The 16,698-nt window shown below is 39.9% G+C and overlaps 1 long non-coding RNA gene across 3 annotated transcripts; it reads left to right on the top strand.

Annotated features, from left to right (window-relative positions):
• The first annotated feature begins 514 nt into the window (after positions 1–514).
• Positions 515–16,420, top strand: LOC307223479. Of its 3 annotated transcripts, XR_013842104.1 has the most exons (6): positions 515–596; positions 4,724–4,849; positions 7,553–7,633; positions 11,396–11,479; positions 15,110–15,163; positions 16,288–16,420. It is a non-coding gene; the product is annotated as an uncharacterized lncRNA (long non-coding RNA). The 3 variants fall into 3 exon arrangements; XR_013842102.1 differs by lacking the exon at positions 7,553–7,633; XR_013842103.1 differs by lacking the exon at positions 15,110–15,163.
• The last annotated feature ends 278 nt before the right edge of the window (positions 16,421–16,698 follow it).

The raw sequence follows: 16,698 nt of genomic DNA, 5'->3' as shown, positions 1-16,698 counted from the left end.
ACCCAATGAGCAGAGTTACAGTATGTCTTCCATAGGCTTTAGTTGATGTGTGGGCACCCAGGAATATTGTGGAGTGCAGACCACAGGTGAAATAATTTGTAGAATGAAATAAAAGATACACATATGCACCCCTTGGCCACCTCAAATGTACAGTGATACTGACCAAAAAAATGCATCTGACCTACAAGAATTTCACCATTTCCCCCCTCACAGCTTTTATAATTTCCAAATTCAATTTCTTTTCTCATTCATTGAGTGAATAATAAAAGGCAGAACAGGTTTTCAGCACAGCACTAATTCTACCCAACTTAAAGAAAATCAGTTAGACTAATTTTTTTAAGAGGTTCATTAGAAAGCAGAGTCCATAGAAGGCAGCTGTCCTACCACTATCTATATTTTAGTACAGTTTTCAGATACAGAAGAACACATGCACTGGGCACCCATAACCTAGGGTCCAAGTCTGCTTCCGTGGTGGGACGTAATAATTGGTCAAAAAGAATGGCCAGGGCCCCATGGGAACTGACTCTGAGCAATAGAATATTGTCCTGAACCTTCTGTAATGTCAAGGGTCCTGTGCCAGGCTCAGAGGCTGATGGGTAAATAATTTCATATGGAAAATCCTTTGGGTGGTTGAGAGTTTGTTAAAAACAAGACAAGACAAAACATGGTTTTATAAAGTTTCAGGGGTCACCTTGTAAAGTGAGATGGTGAGTTGCACCGTACTCCATAGGAGTTATTGTACAGAGGCAAAAAATGAAAAGGAGAGAAAGTTCATCTCTGACCTTCTGCTTTCCTTTTAGATACATAAAAATAGATAGATACTTGCATACATGGTATTTATATACTGGTAAGTTTAGTGGGCTACAGAAATGGATGGTGGAGGAAGCATATAAAGGGTAGGGTGAAAGCTAGTGTTCTTAGTCTGAAATTAAATATTTATCATTGGACTGCACTTTAGTCCAAAGAATCTGAAAATAAATTCATGTCACAAGCCAATTCAAACATTTTTTTGAGAATGGCTGGAAACTGGATTTCTTACATTCCGTATTGGAGTTGCACTATATACAGTCATACCTCTACTTATGTATCCTTCTGGATATGGCATCTTCGGGTTACAGCCACAGCAAATCCAGGAGTAAACCCAGGAGTGTATACTTCTGGGTTTCACTGCACACACATGTGCAGAAGTACTCAATCACGCCGTGCGCATGTGCAGAATCACACCTCTATTCATGTTATTTTTGGGGTGCAAACAGACCCCCGGAACAAATTAAGTTTGTATCTGGAGGGTCCACTGTAGTTGGTAATGTGAATCCTCACAGGTGTTCAGCTTGTAGGACACATAAGGTTAGGGCCACTATAGGAAGAATGATTCTTTATAAGCAGGCATCCTGGAAACCTGTGGAGCACAGAGTCCTTTAGCAGTTTCCAGTATTCCTAGGCCCTTTTCTGTTCCTTTCAGGAATCACTTCCAGCTTCAGGTGACTTTCTTTCCTTGGAAGAACTTGGTGGGGTTGGGGACTGGATCGGACCAGCAGGCAAATTCATTATCTCCCCCATCCTTAATGGGACAAGCAGCACACCACAGTGGTATAAGGTGACCTGATGCCTGCAGGGCTCTTGCAAAACACTGCACACCACAGCTCTTTGAAGGGGCTTCCCATGACCCAACAATCATCTGGTTGTTGGGTTTATAGAAGCCCCTTTCAAAGTGCTGCCTTCCTCAGTGCTTTGCACAGAATGATCAGCAGTGTCTGCACAGCCCTTTCAGCTGAGCGACGTTTTTACCTGCCACACACCTGGCATCATATAATATGGCATCAGCAGTAGCACAGGGCATGACAGTGCCTGGCTGAACTATGGAATTCCTTCCCACAGGAAGAAGTGGTGGTAACTAACTTGAATATTTCAAAAGAGAGAGAATTTGTGTTTTCAGTTATTTTTAGTTAAGGCTATTGGTGGCTACTAGTCACGTTGGCTATGCTCCCTCCCCATGACTGGAGGCAATATGCTTCCGAATACCAGTTTCTGGAAATTGCAGGAGCAATTGTGCTCATGTCCTGCTTCCCATAGGCTTCTGGTTAGAAACAGGATTCAGGACTTGATGAGTTTTGGCCTGATCCAGCAAGCTTTTCTCTTCTACCTGTTATGAGATAGAGGATAAAAGCTTCTCTCTATCCACTTTCTTCACACCACACACCATCTTATACATCCCCCCTTACTGCATTTCTTTTCTAAACTTAAACATTCCTTAAGAGTTGCTTCAATCCCTTGATGATTATTGATTGCCTTTTCTGAACCTATTTGAGTTCTACAATATTTTTTTTTTGAGTTGACCTCAACTATGCACAGTACTCCATGATACACTTACAAAATAATTTACATTAAAAAGTTTGTTCTAAACAGAATGTGCTGCAAAGAGTGATTTACAAAGATTTGCCCCTAACCATTAGCTTCTTGTAGCACTGGGCAAGAAGCGTTGGGCATTTAGAGGCTAGCTCTAATATGAAGCTTGGGGAAATACCTTCATTCACTGCAGAGCAAAAATGTTTTGGAGAACATTTATAAATGTTTTGTATTTGGAGAACATTTATAAATGTATCTTTTAGCCTTTTCATATTGGACAAATCTACCTCTTTGTTGTTCTTATTTAAAATTCTTTTAGTGGACTCTAAAGTTTTGTGTGCTTCCAGTTTAACCTTTGTGGCCCATCCTATACTATTTATCAAATTATATTTTTTCCTCTTTCACCATTGTCCTATCTATCATACTTGAAGTGCACGCCCTCTGAGCAAGCACTGGGTCATTTCTGTGTTCTCTACAATGCTGAGCACACAGTTGGCATTATAAGAATGTCAAATACTAGCAGTGGTCATAATAATGTCAAGTAGCGTAAGTATATTCCTGTTCTATTTTTGTTCCTTGACTGACAGACAGCCACAATCTCATACAGTTATGAACATTGAAGTACCCTCGAAAGCTGTGGGGTTTAAGTGGATAAAATTTCTCTGTGTTGTGGCCTATAGCTGTATACACACCACACATTTAAAGCATCCCCTCGAAAAAGAATCCTGAGAACTGTAGTTTATTAAAGGTGCAGGGAATTGTTGCTTTGTGTGTAGTAAACTAGAGTTCCCATTATTCCTTTTTTTTTGGGGGGGGGTGCCTTAAATGTGCTTTATGGTGAGTATGCAGCCTGTGTCTTTTGTAGACACAGAATTTCTGCATATAACATTTTTTTTTAGTTAATTATCTCAATGAGTGATAGAAAAGCCTTCAAGGTATATGTATTTAGAATTATTAATTCTTAGTTAATTGGTTGTGAAAATGATAGCAATGCTTGTTAAATGTCATTTTCAGTATACACATTTCTTCTTGTTGTTGTTGTTTGCTCTAAAGCTGCAATCCTGCACACAGTGCACACTTACTTAGAAGGAAGCCCTGTGGAACTCAGCAGGATTTACTTCTGGGTAAACATACACAGACTCAGGCCCTACAGCTTTCATATTTTTATATTAGGATGAAAAATAGCAAAATAATTCCACAAAAGCAAAACTTAAAGAGGAATGTTGACTTTCTAGTTAATAAAAGACTATTTAGAAGCCTGGTCCAAGATCCTTACTATACAGCTGCAGAATACCTGCCGATTTCATTGCCATGCAAGGTCAGTAAGTCAAATACAGTGGCTGTATTTTAAAAAGGTTGAATAGCTTTATGATCATTGAGACCATTTATAGCTGCGAAAGCTCAAATACAGTTAAATGTGACAAGGTCTCAGGCCGTAGGGCAAAAGTATATTGTAAGGCTTTAAAAAGATTTTTGCCCTAGATAGGAGGAGGTATTATATATATATATATTAGAAAGGAATTGTAAATATATTTTCACTAGAGTTTTCTTTTTCCCCCAAGAAAAAGATAAAGAAACATAATATAGCATAAATGTGGATGCTAACAAAAATAAAATAATTAGAGGAAATGTATTACGTAAACAGGAAACAAAATCTGTGGCACACTGGTTATATCCAAGGTGCCTATCTAGTCCAATCCCCTGGAATGCAGGAATATGCAGCTGCCCCATATGGGGTTCAAATCTGCAACCTTGGCGTTATCAGCGCCATGCTCTAACCAGGCATGCTTAAATAACAACCTCTTCCAACTCTCCAATTCTATGATTCTACAACAAAGTCATTGTCATACATATAAATGAAGCAACTTATGGACTAATGATACATAAGGCATAGACTGGTAGACTCATTTGACATAACCAGTCATCTTTTGGCATCAGCAGTTGGCAATTTAGGGTTGTGTCCAATGAAGTCACATTGACTTCACTTGAAACGACCTCCAGTGTTTGCTACCAACAAACACCAGGGCTAGGTCTTGAACCCAAGAAATCCCAAGCCCCCTTGTTTTTCCCAACATTACCCTCAAAAGGGCTGAAAACTATGCCCGCCCTGGAGTTGACGTAGTTAATTCCTCTTCTATTGGTGTCAATGGGAAGCTTTTTAATTTGATGGAAGAAAATAAAGAAAAAAGCCCCTCCCCCCTTCCCACTATGCTTGCAGAAAACTAGTAGGACATAAACCTTGGCAGTAGCTCCACCATGGACCCCCCTCCTACACAATCGATAGTATTGTTTTTTGTTGCAACAATAAAAAATAAAAAAGGCTTGCAGCATCTTAAAAACTAACACATTCATTACGGCATATTTTTGTAAATTACAGCCATCATCAGATGCATAATATTGATTCCTGCACTGCTCCATTGAAAACAAGCTTGAACATCCTATGACCCACCAAGCTAAATGAAAGGCCACCATCCATCTACAAGTGTGGCCCACAAGAGGCTCAGTAAGTCTCTCTCTGTTTATTTATCCATTCCTGGGATTGAATAGAAAAATACAGTGGTACCTCGCAAGACGAAATTAATTTGTTCTGCGAGTTTTTTTGTCTTGCGATTTTTTTCATCTTGCGAAGCATGGATTTTGGAAAAGCTTCAAAAATCACCAAAGTCTTCAAAAACCTCAAAAAAGGCTACCACACCGCGTGCTATGAGTTGTCAAGTCGCAACTGCACCCCCTGAATGCACGGTTTCAAGAAAAAGGAAACAAACTTGCAAGACAAAGGAAACAAACTTGCAAGACGTTTCCGTCTTGCGAAGCAAGCCCATAGGGAAATCCGTCTTGCGAAGCAACTCAAAAAACGAAAAACTCTTTCATCTTGCGAGTTTTTCGTCTTACGAGGCATTCGTCTTGCGAGGTACCACTGTACTGTTCTATTTCCACTTTCTCCTTATCTATGATCCAATGCATCTTCCTTCTAGCTGCTCCCAGTAGTGACAGACAGCATCTATTGTCCTTTGGGACACTAAAGGAATTCTGGTATAATATCACTTAAATATAAACTGGCCATTTCCTCATTTTAGTTCGGTAAAAATGGGAAAGCAGCAATGCAGCACCATAAACATTGATAATTCTTTAGTTTTACAGATATTGCTGCAGGGATCTATACTTGATCCTGTTTTCTTTATCGTGTTTAATGATCAGGAAGAAATGTTACAAAGCAAGCTAATTAAATTTAAGGATGCTACTTCGGTTGAATGAACTTGTTTACAGTGAGGAGGTCACAGAATTCAGATGTGAGCTTTGCCAATGCAAGGACAAGCACCATGTTGTGTGCTAGAACATCACAAGAAGTTTATGGACGCATCAAGTGTGCATTTATGTGTTTCTATGTAACAGTAGTAGTCTCCAATCCAATGTATGGGCATCAGATGATGGGAAATAGGATTATCAATGATGGGAAAAGAGAGTATAAATGCCGCATGACAGGGGTAGACAATGTGGTACCAGTCAGATCTCATGGCCTACATCTCCCATCATTCCTGACCATGCTGGCTGGTTCTGATGGGAGTTGTAGTCCACACCATTTGGATGGAAACACATCTTTATGTGGTCTACCCCTGCTTTATATAAATTTCCTGGAAAAAGCTCAATTTCATATGGAGGTAATGAAATTGCTATATCACCAAAAGGCTATGACTCAATGATTTTATAACATTTTCTGGGGGATCTACATGTATATGGTGATATACCCAGGGTTTCCTAAACTTGGGTCTCCACCTGTTTTTGAACTACAATTCTCACCATCCCTGACCACTGGTCCTGCTAGCGAGGGATGATGGGAGTTGTGTTAGTTTCTGTTTCCTCACTGTACAGCTGCTTACAGTCACAGGACTGTGTTTACATTCCAGAGTCCAGATACTGTTGGAGTCTCACGGGAAAGGGAGACGGGATGTGACATTACTGGTTTCCTGTTTCCTTTGTTCCTTTGTTCCTTTGTGTTCAGTTGCTCTCTGCTCTCATAGAGAGAAGATGGATATTTCTTTGCTCTTTGCATAGCTTAGTAATAAAGCATGGCGTGTAGCCCATACCTATCTCATCCTTCCTCTGTGGTGTTGTTTTAATGCTCTGCTGGGAGGGCTCGGAGGAAGATGAGCCTTATCAGCTCGGACGAACGGAGCTGAAATCCCAGTAAGTTGTAGTCCAAAAAGAGCTGGAGACCCAAGTTTAGGAAATCCAAGTTTGGATTTCCCAATTTTGAGAAATCTATTTTGATACCCTTACACCAGATTGCATGGCAAGGCCCCAAACCAGCCCCTTGTTAGAATAAAATTCACACTGACACAGAATTTTGGTTTAAGATTACTGGGCAAAATTTTAGGCCACAACTTTATTGATTACAGAAATGTGAACGGTATTGGTTAGGCATTGGCAAAGGACTATATCAGACTCCTGCCCCCTTTGCAAGAAGTCAGGGTAAATCACCCAAAGAGGAAGCCACATCGGGGGAACCTGCCTGTACCTCTCCTCGGTGTCCCCAGAGGCCTGGCATGGCCCTAGCACCTCAAGTGGACTTCAGACAGGATCCAGGCCCTGGATTCCTTTAATGGAATACCCTTGGTCAATGGAGGGGCAGGCGATGGCTGACCTCCCCTCCCCCACAAATCAATGAGCCAATACCAAACCGCCAAACCTTACAAAGTTGTGACGATTGCTAAGAGGTAGGCGAAAATCAAGTGGCCAGTGGCAATCTGCCAAAAAGGAAAATTCCTACCTGGCCCACGTCCCAAGACAGGCGACCAACCAAAGTCCAAAGCAAGGCAAGAGGACATCTAAAATAAAGGGTGGGTAGGTGGGTGTTTGGCAGCGCAAAGCAGGTGCCTGACATGCGTCACACTGCCACTTTTTTATCCCTCCATGATCACCCCACACAAAAGTGATTGTCCAAGAAGCTGGGGTGATTGTGGTGCCACCCTGGCATGACGCCATTACTCTGCCCACGCCAGGGGAGGAGGAACCAGCCTGGGGGTCTGCCCACAACGAGGACCATCCTTAAAGATGATCCCACTTATCCTGCTACAAAGATTTCTGTAGAATGGATCCACCCTGAAGAAAATGAAAAAAAAAAAAAAATATTTAAGAAATAAGTTTTAACTCTCTTCTATTTACTGTACAATAATGAATAACTCTTTTCCATGTTGCTTCCTCTCAGAAATGAATCTTCATGTTAGTAGACTGAGCCACAGAGGCAGCAGGAGATGGATGTTGATTCTGTGTAAATGTATCACAATGGGTTAGTATGAATGAAAAGACATAAAGAGTGACTGCCAGCAGTGTATGTCTCTGAGAGACAAGGGAAACAGGGCTGCAAATGCCAATAAGGTTTTAGTACTAACCTAGCAGCTTCTCTGTGTTAGACCCTTAAGTGTCAGTTTATGTAGGTCATTCTGTAATTGTCAAAATGTCTTTAGGATGGGGTATAGGCTATTGCTGCCTCTCCTATGGTGGCCTGACACTCTCTCTGACTACACTGATTTCTGTAACTTTGTACAACTAGCAAGAATGACAAGCATTGCAATGTCAACTTACATCCTATGTTTCTCCAGCAGTAAGTTGCATGACATTACCCCTAGCAGCATCCTTGCTGCACACAATACTGAACACCATTTTGCTGGCTCTGCTATTGTTCTAGATTGGAACTAGATTGGAACTTTAGACAGTATATTTTTTTATATATATATAAAATTTTTATTAGGTTTTCACATTTTATACACACACACACAACAAAAACAAAAACAAAACCAAAACATATATAATTTCATACTCTTACTTTCTTTACCCTCTTTCCTTGTCTTCCCCCCACCCCCTCTTCATACATCCCAATTCCAATAATTAATTCAGCAAGTTCTTATCTCTCATCTTTAACATATTATTATTATTTTTAAAACTTAACTCTTTTTACTTATCCACATTTAACTTATCCAATTCTCTTATAAACATTAAATCTTTTTTCTAAGGTCGACCTAATTTCTCTCCCACGGATTTCTCCCTTTATATTTTAATTAATTATATGTCATAATGGCCAAATACAAAAATCATAAAATTTTAAAATTCTGTTCTCCCCTCCCTCCCTACCCCGGTTTCCATCCCTTATGTCCACAGAAACAGTTCCAACCCGGATTCCTCACATCCGAGGCCTTCAAGTCTCTGTCAGTCTCTCTCCGCCGATTTTGTTGGTAACCCTTTTTGTTGGTCCTCAGGTCTCGAAGGAGTTCAGTCGCAGTCACACCAAGTTTTCTTCCATCCAAAATATTTAAAAGCAGTTGCTGCAAAAGGTCAGCTGATCTCCCATACTCAAAGAGGAAGTCCCAATCATATTTCTTTATTCTTTTAAATTCCAGAATTCCAGGTACTCCAGGGACTTCCTCCTTCATCTTTCTCCTCTTTCGCAGATTTGTAATCCGAAGATCTTCTTCTTTATTTCCTGACAATATAGGCTTCTGATTGGTATTTTCCTTTTCCACTCCTTCTTTCCTCTCCACCTGTTCCAAAAATGTCTCTTCTGGTTCAGCTGCAGATTTCTTATTAGTCAAATCTTTTATGCATTCAGCAGAGTTGTTTGTTTTAGAATTCAAGGTCATAAGTTCTTTGTTCATAGCCGTACTCTGCTTTTGCAGGATTCCCACGAGAAAAAACATTTTTTCTATCTCTGCCAGTAATTTTCCCTCTGCAGCCATTGTAATGTCTCTAGTTCCCCCTAGGGGGATTCCAATTACTTGATAGTCCTTTTCCAACAGTCCGTTACTTATTGTTTATAGCTACGTTGTTTCCAACCACCTCAGTTCAAATGCAACACTTTTAATTCAGAGAGTTATTAAGTAACAAAGTTCTTAACTTTAACCGCCCGTTTGACAGCTCCTTTGACAGCTGTCAAACTCCTTATTCTTTTTCCTCCGGCTTACGCACAGGACACTCCCGGGTTCGGGGGGGGGGGGGTTACACAAAAACTTCCAAAATTCCTCACTTTCTCTCCAGCACAAAGACTTCTTCTGTCAAATTCATTGAAGTATCTTTTATCTGACACCAAAAGCAATACTCTCCACCTTAGTTCTCCAATCCTTGCTTTAGATCGTTTGTAGGTAGGGGGGGGTGCAGACTTCCCTTTAGCACATCCCCCGATTGTACCGAATTCAAAGGTATAAATTTTAAAGTCCAGATTCCAATCTACTCACGGGTTGTTTATTTTCCAGTCCGAATTTTGGGAAAAAAGTCAGCGCTCTCCGGCCATGGCTCGCGGCTACGCTCCACTGAAGTAGCGGTCTACTCACAGCACCACACCGCTCCCCGTACCCTCTCTGTAGCCTTTAAAAAGGCTCTTCGTGGGTCGGGGAAGGCGCTTAAAGGTGCCCGCCGAGTCACCAAGTCCGCAGGCTTCCGCGCCTGCAGTTTCTAAGGGTCCCCGCGTCGCCGGCGCGGTAAGACCCGTCCTCAGCAGATCCGATTCCCTCCGGAGCTCGGAGGGAATCCGCCATTAATCCGATCGCGCTAACCCGGAAGTCGGAACTTTAGACAGTATATACAATGGGCAGGACCCTCTAGGTGCTGAGCACTACCATTGCTGGTTATGGCTGATGGGAGCCAGAGGCAAATAACAGCTGTAGGATTGCAGGCTCCCAAGCCCAGGTATTGGTTTTGACTTCAAATGGTATAAATACATTGCTGCTATCTTTATCTTCAGTTGCTTGGGCTGTGGCTTCCAAGTTAAATCTCCTCAATATATTGCCTAGAAATCTACTGCTGTGCTTACGAATTATTTTAAGATGTACCCTTGATTTGGTTCCAGCTGTGCATGGGTAATGGAGAACAGCTTCAGTATGAACAAAAAGACCTAACAGACCAGATGGAAAGTGACTTTGTTGATCAGTGTTCATAGCTGAATTGTAATATGCAGACATGAGTAAGCTTAGATGAGCCAAGATAAGAACACTCCCAAGGTCTTTGCCATTTTTTTATTTCTATTTTTATAAAGTTGTTTATCAGATATGTTAAGTATTTAGGTTTGATTTGCATTTCTATTTTCATTTCCCATCGGAAGTGACTCTTTCCTTCTGGTTTGATTTCCCTTTCTTTTTAAATCAACAGCATTTAACATTTGTTAATGTTAGTGTTTGTGGCTTCCTTTTCTTGAGGCAATTGTCAGATGCTGGAAAGTCAGACAAAATGAAAAGTAATCATTTGCGAACTGAACTTGGGTGTTACTTAGTGTGTCAGCTGGGGATGGAGAAGAAATTTGGTTCTATTCACACGCTAGTATGCGTATGCACTTCCTGAAATGATAAGTGAAATGAAATACAACTATCCCTCATAATGTACATATCTCTGAATTTTTCAGTGCAATTCTCCAACCAACAAAAGTGTACAAAGATATAGATAGATGGTAGATAGACAGACAGACAGACAGACAGACAGACAGATAGAGATGATAGATAGATAGATAGATGATAGATAGATAGATAGATAGATAGATAGATGATAGATAGATGATAGATAGATAGAAAGATAGATAGATAGATAGATAGATGATAGATAGATAGATATGTAAAGGGTACATTAAAATGCATCATTTATTTATTGATCTGTTCATAGGATTTCTCACTGCCCTTCACTATAAGGTCTGCGGATGGGTTACAGTAGTGTAAACATATTAGCATAAATATCATGTAACAATCCAGTGGTGGAAATTGCTTACAAAATGCCATATTAGGCAAAATAGCAAACAAAAATGTGGTTGCTCTTGTAATGAGGAGGACTCCAGCAAAACTGGGGCGCAACCTAACGTTTCCTCCACATGCAAAACAGAATTTATGACATGGGGCCTTCCCATCTCACCCTTACCTCTGTATCTCCCTGAGCACTCCGCAAATATGTTATTGTGTGTTGGGAATATAGTGGGATATGATCAGCTGGTGTCCCTTACAGCTGGAAGACAGGAAGACAATAGGTGGAGCCAGAGCCAATGTGAAGCTGAGCCTACTAATTCTAGTTTTGTTCCTAGCCAATTCCCTGATGAGTTCTACAAGCGCAACACTGAGATGAAGAAGGAAGAAACTGACAGTCAAAGCCACCCTCTGGACTCATTGTAAGTAAGAAAGTAGGAAGGTGGGACCCGCTGGTGACAGACGGATGTTGGTGGGGCTCTGACCATCCTCCAAAGGAGCAGGGGGACTGTAGTGTAGACAGAAGAAGAGCTGCTAAAAACCACTTCTTTCCCTTACGTGAGTTGTGCAGCAACCTAAGAGCCAAGTCATCCTACTGACAATGTACTGTTGCGAGACTTTGGAAAACAGCCACAAAGAAGACATGTTTCCAGAACATTTCAGCATCTGCACTCTCAGACCATCACTTTCTTATCACAAGGGATTTTGTGAGAGGAAAAGAGAGGAAAATACAAGAAGCAGCTAAAGAAATTGCTTAAAGAAAGAATCTGCTTATTCCATATGATTTTCGGGATACATTACATTAAGCAAGGACTGTGTGGTTGCATAGTCTTCATTCATTCCTTCCCTCCATTCTGTGAATACTTAAGCAGGCATGTTGACCTTTGCATGAGTAAAGTTAAGCCTCCATGCAATCATTCTGGAAACTAAGAGCTAATTAGCAGTTTCTTCGTGCAACAAAAGTTTGTTCAGTTTGTTATTTTTATTTTTTTTAGACGAGCGCTGTTAGCTGTCAAAATCAACTAGGTTATTAGCATTGGAATCAGAAACACTTGTGATAAGAAAGAAAGATGGTAAATTAAACATTCATATTTTATCTCAGTTTCTGAAATATATGTTCTTAAGTCTACTTTGAAGTACGTGATTAAATTCTCTGAAGCCTTTTTATCTCCTCTTGATTGCTAAAATTCCTATCAGTGCCAAAATGCATAGCTGGTACTATATATAATCAAACTTGTTTCTTTATCTTCAAAAGTAAGATCTAACTTGTTATGAATAAACATAAACAGTGCGCCTGTTTCTCGTTCATTAAATATAAGTTTTAATAGAAGAATGGTGCATGCTCAGCAATGGCAGATGGTTTTGCATCCAGTCTTCCAAAGTAGACTGGGATGCCTCTGGTCCAGTTTCTCGATCTCACAGGTCTTTTGTGGGTGGACCGGTACCCACATTATAGCATTCATTCATGCATGTTCAAGCAGCTGACAGGGGTGTATTTTGTTCTCCCCCTTCCTATTTTATCATCACAACAATAGCATTGGGATAGGGGTGGGAATGTTGTTGGGGTTACAGGTAGGTAGCCATGTTGGTCTGCCGTAGTCAAAAAAAAAATAAAAAAAAATCCTTCCAGTAGCACCTTAGAGACCAACTAAGTTTGTTACTGTACTGGTATGAGTTTTCATGTGCATGCACACTTCTTCAGATTGGGCTCCAATATTTTGGGCGGGGAACAGACTTTTGTCTCTTGTGGCAAAATTTGTAGCTCTTCACTGATTGTGCCTAGTCAGATAATTTACAAAGGTTCCTAGATCGGAACCACATTTTCCTCACAACAGTAGTGTTTTGGGATAAAGGCAGACAGCCAGTAATATGGGGAGCAAACCAGCCCAGTGGCATTTCCCTGTCTCTATGTGTGAATAACTGTCAGCCTGAAGTGTCTGAAAATGGGCAGAGAAATTGAAATCTGGGTGGGGGAGGAAGATATAACCCAATACAACAAAAAAAGGAAATTGAAAAATAAAGTAACAGTAATAACAAAGCATAATAATTTACAATTACTGGCCTATCAATGTAATTTACAGAGTTGCCATGAGATAGTATTTGGAAGAGTCTGCCAAAAGAATGGCAATTTGCATGTAATTGCCTGTAATGTGTCTCCTTTTCCTTTACTGAGTTTTTTGTATTTCACATGTTACTGGGATTCAATTTGCCGTCTGTTTGCTTTGCTTGTCTTATATAATACTGTGTTGCTCAGATATGAAAATGGAATTTTCATATTCATGTCATCTGCTCTAAGGCATCAATGTAAGAACAAGCCTATACTCTGGTTTCTCAGTGTACAGTAAAAACCCAAATGAAATAAAGAACGAGACAATTAGCTTACATGCAAAATCTTGTATTTTCAGCTTGGTTTGAAAGTATATCCCAATACGAATATTTTGATATGAAACAGAGGATAGGAACTATGACTGGGTAGTAATACATGTATTGCTGATGAAGTAGTTTTACATGGTTATTTTACATGGTCATTTTTGTGTTCGTGCAATGTCCTGTATGTTTACTGAGTAGGAAAACAGGTTCCAAGGCCACCAGCAATATAAACAGTTATTCACAATGCTAACAAAGTTGAGGAGGGCTCCCCAAAATATTATGTACACAAGCACCCTTGGAAAGAGGGACCCAGTTTCCAAGTTAATCTCTGTCAGCCCTCTTTGTCAATTTTCCTTCTAAAGCAAAACACTGACAATATCTTTCAGTAACTGGTGGTGAGGAAACACTACAGCTTGGGTACTAATTTCCATGTACAGAATTCCACTAACACAAAGGGTCTTTCTTACCTCTCCCTTTCTGCCACCTTTCTCACTACCCTACCAAATGTGGTGTTGAGGGTTGGGGGTACCCTCTGTGACAGGGAGGGATGTGCTTAGTGAGAAGTGCAAATCAACAAAACAACACCAGGGGGCGGGACCACCACTCTTGTGCTCACATAGCAAACCTGTTATCATGTAAATACCTTATTTGAGTTAATTCATTCCCTAATTAAAAAACAACAACTTTTTATATGTTATGCAACATTCCTTGGTCAGCAATGTCACTGAAGTCATATGGTCATATAGTCCTTTAAAAATAAATAAAGGTGTAGACACTTGTAATTGTGTGCAGACACAGCCAACAGTCTAGTAGTGTACAGATTAACTACTGTCCCTGTACAATGTATGAACACACAATCCTGGGTAAGCAATGTTCAAATACCCAACTTCTCAAATAAATATCTGAGTGTCATGTATGACCATTCTAAACAGCAAACAAACAAAAGTATGTGGATATGAGCAGCTTGAACAGGTCCAACCACACACTGTCCTTTTAAGATGTTGATAACTGCCTCTGAATGAGAAGATTTATCACTGATGTGGGCACTGAGCTATATAAAACTCTAGTGAGTAAAATATAACGCTTAGCTCTTTCATCAAGGTCTCACCTTGTTCTTTTTCCTTAGTCTATGGGGTGGTGGATAGGGTGGGACAGAATCCTGGACCCGTAGAATTTTATGATGATTAAATATTACTTTCATAATGGTAGGTGACTCCATCTATTAATTCTTTAATCTATCATTTTTTTGTACACTCAGTAAGAAAGCAACATAACTCAAAGACAGAACTATGTGTGTGGTAAAAGTAATATATGGCCCTTCATTTCAGTTGGTATATATAACATATTCTATGGCACTGTAATGGAATGTATTTAATTTTCATTCATCTTCCTTGACATTTTAAGAGTTCTGAGGACACATGGTTTAAACACCTTTTCTGCACCCACAACTAGAGATTAGATTATGTAACCCATGTGACTCCATTGCCTATGACATCATCAGAAGCTTCTATGTATCCCTGACCCTTCCTCAAATGAACTTCTGCACAGATGCTGATCAGACAATTGTGCAATAAGTCTTAAAACATAGAAATAGCCCTGTATTTATGTGTAGGCTTGCTCAAATAACTTTGTCTATCTTTTGATAAAAGATGGCTAACATAATTTCTATTCTTATGTCCAAGGAACACTGCTGCAAATGAAAGCACGTGGTGGTAGGCGTAATGGTTCTATTTCAGGTTTGTGCTAGTATACATGTGTTCATTCATAAATCCATTCCATCCCATTTCCTCATTAAATATGCAATTTGAAATAGTTCTGGGCAAATGTGATTTGCAAATTTATTTTTAAAAGCATACTTGACAATAAAATATTTTTTTGGGGGAAAATGTATGTTTCAAATATATATACACATTGCTAAACATATTTTATCAAAAATGCATAGAATCATAGGATTGTAGAGTTAGAAGGGTCCCTGAGGTTCACTGAATCCAAAAACCCTGCAATGCAAAAATAAATTGGACAACAAATAGCTCATTTGGTTGAGCATGAGACTCTTAATCTCAGGGTCATGGGTTTGAGTCCCACATTGCAGAAAATATTTCTGCATTTCAGGAACTTGGTCTAGACCCTCAGGCCCTTCCAAATCTATACTTCTTTGATTTTATGAATGGGTGCACTGTTACTAATAGAATCCTTGCCAACTTCCTGGACCATGGACTATTAGTAGAGCAGACATCATGTTTTAATGCATTTTTGATCTGAGAACTGCATTGCAAATATTGTAGAAGTGTGAAATTCAAAGGAAAATTAAGTTCTGGTCTATGAAGTGCAGATCAGGCCAGTTCACACTAAAATTCACAGAAATTGAATTCCCCAAGCATCTCTAACTTATAATACTGGAATTGCTAGAGCAATAAGAAGCAATTGATTTCTATCAAGAGGTTCAGTGTCATATAGTGGCTAAAGTTGGGTTTTGGTGTGGGAATTTAAGGCTAATTCTTAAGCCATGAAATTCACTGGTGGCATTGAGCAAGTCAGGATGTCTCAATCTAATGTTCCTCTCAGGATCGTTGTGATGATAAAATGGGATAGCTCCTAAGACAATGGGACAAACCCAAATTGCAACATAAACAGAATGCCGCAATGAATGGGGCAGCCAACATGGAATTGTGTTTAGCACGTTGGTGTCTGCATGTGTGAATCTGTCCACTACTGCTAGGCAACTATAGATGGAACACCTGGAATCTTTTGCAAACTTTGCAAGCTAGTGCTGGGCTGAAATCTATGCTTCAATTTCTCAAGCCAAAGGGGGTGGTATTCCCCAGTAAAAGCTACATCTGTTTTTCTGCTTTATTTACAGGGCATTTTAGGATGTCTTCAGAGGCAGGCTGAATTCAACTAGCATTGTCGAAGAACGCAAAGAGAGAGGGGAACAGAAATTTTCAATGTTTGCTTGTTTGCCCCATGTCCATAACATAAATTAATCCAGAAAATATGATGTATATTCACTGCTTTTGCTGTTTTCAGTCTGCAAATGAAGCTTAATTGATGCCCCTTTCCCATTTGCATTTCCTTTGCACTAAACAACCTTCCATTGAAATGAATGGTGTGAGATAACAACTATGTGATTAATTACGTAAAATTACACCACAGCAGACAGGAAGGTGAATAACATAACTTTGTTGGAAGTAGAACCACAGCAGAAGAGAAACAGCACCACAAAAAGTGTACAGTGAAGGCACCTGCCTAATATCAATGGAGAGGTAGTTTC

This window comes from Podarcis cretensis (assembly GCF_951804945.1).
Source record: "Podarcis cretensis genome assembly, chromosome: 9".
Lineage (NCBI taxonomy): Eukaryota > Metazoa > Chordata > Lepidosauria > Squamata > Lacertidae > Podarcis > Podarcis cretensis.
This window is presented reverse-complemented; position numbering and strand designations above follow the sequence as displayed.